The sequence below is a fragment of the Myotis lucifugus genome, unplaced genomic scaffold (assembly GCF_000147115.1).
Source record: "Myotis lucifugus unplaced genomic scaffold, Myoluc2.0 scaffold_26, whole genome shotgun sequence".
NCBI classification, from domain to species: Eukaryota; Metazoa; Chordata; class Mammalia; order Chiroptera; family Vespertilionidae; genus Myotis; species Myotis lucifugus.
Window position 1 is genome coordinate 512892 of NW_005871074.1, and position 2775 is coordinate 515666.

The 2775-nt window shown below is 53.7% G+C and overlaps 1 pseudogene; it reads left to right on the forward strand.

The window, feature by feature from the left end:
- The first annotated feature begins 943 nt into the window (after positions 1-943).
- On the forward strand, positions 944-2491 carry LOC102425521 (annotated as a pseudogene).
- Positions 2492-2775: the final 284 nt, after the last annotated feature.

Below are 2775 nucleotides of genomic sequence, written 5' to 3' on the forward strand. Positions count from 1 at the left end.
CTTACTCACTGTCCTTGTTAGTGAGCTGGGTGCCACCCAGCTGTGTTACTGGCATACCCTGAAGTGACCAAAGGGTGCTGCCTGCTCACACTTCCAAAACTTCTATAAAAACAGATGCATGGAAAATTTCCAGTCCTGCCTAGCTGACTCTAATTTATCCTTCGAGAGACTCTAAAAGCCCCCAGGATGGGCGAGGTGTCCTTCCTCTGGGTTTTGTTTGCCACATTATTTTGTCATTGCCTGGGCTGGTGTTTTGTTCTCTTTTGTTTTTGGTCTGGTTCTACTACCAGACAGTCAACCCTTTAGCGGAAAACATGACCTTACTTGCCGGAAGCCGGTTCATCCTTGCTGCTTGACACAGTCGCTGCAGGGAAGAAACATCTGCACAGCATATGTTTCAAGGGACCTGGCATATATGGCATACTGTTCTTAATATGTTTGCTCCCCTTCTTGGCGCTATGTGTTTTAACCAAGGTCACCTCTCAGAGAAAGGTTGTTTCCCCAGGTAGGGATTTTCCCCTGAAGTTAGGGAGAGAATAAAACCCCTTAACTAAGTGCCAGGCGGGTAGTTAATCACTTTGACTATGAACAATCACGCTTAAGCTACATAATCTTTACTCCCTGGAATGGAGATAAGAAACGCTCTAACCTTTGGAGTAGAAATTGATAGGATTAAAATCAACTGGTATAAATACAGATGTAACAAGACAATAAAAGACAGAACTTGGCTGGAGATCCTGGCTAGAGAACCTGGCTAGGCTGCTGATCAACTGATTGCTATCTCCGTGTCATTCCTTCTTTGCCGACTCTGTCCACACCTTTGGGAAACCCTGGACCTGCTGGGGTTGGATTTAACTGGTAAGAGACTGACTTCGGAGACTCTTCTTGGAGACACACTTCAGGGATTCACTCAAAGGAGCAGGTCCCAGAAATCCCGGGCGGGTGCAAGATGGCGACGGTGGCCTTAGCTCTCGGGACAGACTCCATCAAGATAGAGAACGGGCAGAGCACAGCCACAAAGCTGGGACTGCCTCCTCTGACGCCCGAGCAGCAGGAGGCCCTCCAGAAGGCCAAGAAGTACGCCATGGAGCAGAGCATCAAGAGTGTGCTGGTGAAGCAGACTATCGAGCACCAGCAGCAGCAGCTTACCAACATGCAGATGGCAGCTCAGCGGCAGCGGACACTGGCCGTCATGTGCCGGGTCTACGTGGGCTCCATCTCCTATGAGCTGGGTGAGGACACCATTCGCCAGGCCTTTGCCCCCTTTGGGCCCATCAAGAACATTGACATGTCCTGGGACTCCGTCACCATGAAGCACAAGGGTTTTGCCTTTGTGGAGTACGAGGTCCCAGAGGCTGCGCAGCTGGCCTTGGACCAGATGAACTCAGTGATGCTGGGCGGCAGGAACATCAAGGTGGGCAGGCCCAGCAACATAGGGCAGGCCCAGCCCATCATAGAGCAGCTGGCGGAAGAGGCACGTGCCTTCAACCGAATCTATGTGGCTTCTGTGCATCAGGACCTCTCAGATGATGACATCAAGAGTGTGTTTGAGGCCTTTGGCAAGATCAGATCTTGCATGCTGGCCCGCGACCCCACAACCGGCAAGCACAAGGGCCATGGTTTCATTGAGTATGAGAAGGCCCAGTCGTCTCAAGATGCCGTGTCTTCCATGAACCTCTTTGACCTGGGTGGCCAGTATTTGCGGGTGGGCAAGGCTGTCACACCCCCTATGCACCTGCTTACACCTGCCACACCTGGAGGCCTCCCGCCAGCTGCTGCTGTTGCTGCAGCTGCAGCCACAGCCAAGATTACGGCTCAGGAAGCAGTGGCTGGAGCAGCGGTGTTGGGTACCCTGGCCACCCCTGGACTGGTTTCCCCTGCACTGACTCTGGCCCAGCCCTTGGGAGCTTTACCTCAGGCTGTCATGGCTGCCCAGGCCCCAGGAGTCATCACAGGTGTGACCCCAGCCCGGCCTCCCATTCCTGTCACCATCCCCTCTGTGGGAGTGGTGAACCCCATCCTTGCCAGCCCTCCGACGCTGGGCCTCCTGGAGCCCAAGAATGAGGAGGAGGAGGAGGAGCTGTTCCCCGAGTCCGAGCGGCCGGAGATGCTGAGTGAGCAGGAGCACGTGAACATCTCTGGCAGCAGCGCCCGCCACATGGTCATGCAGAAGCTGCTCCGCAAGCAGGAGTCCACAGTGATGGTTCTGCGCAACATGGTGGACCCCAAGGACATCGATGATGACCTGGAGGGGGAGGTGACCGAGGAGTGCAGCAAGTTCGGGGCCGTCAACTGCGTCATCATCTACCAGGAGAAGCAAGGCGAGGAGGAGGATGCCGAGATCATCGTCAAGATCTTCGTGGAGTTCTCCATGGCCTCCGAGACTCACAAGGCCATCCAGGCCCTCAATGGGCGCTGGTACGCCGGCCGCAAGGTGGTGGCTGAAGTGTACAACCAGGAGCGTTTTGATAACAGTGACCTCTCTGCGTGACCTTGGCCCCACTCCCTGGACTTGCTCTTGCCCTTGTTTCCCCCAGGTTATTGAGACCACCTCTCTCCCACAAGGAAGAACAGCCATTTTCTCCTTGTTAACTCAGCTACAAACTTACATTCATAAACGAGAAAAGACTTTCTATATTGGACATATTAGAGCTCATTCCTGCCTACGAGGACCCTTAAGCAAAGGAAATTATCAAGCGGATTTACTAACTCACCCAGTAGTTTGTACAGCTCTAGAAGAAGCCCGGCGGTCTCATGCCATTCACCATCAAAATG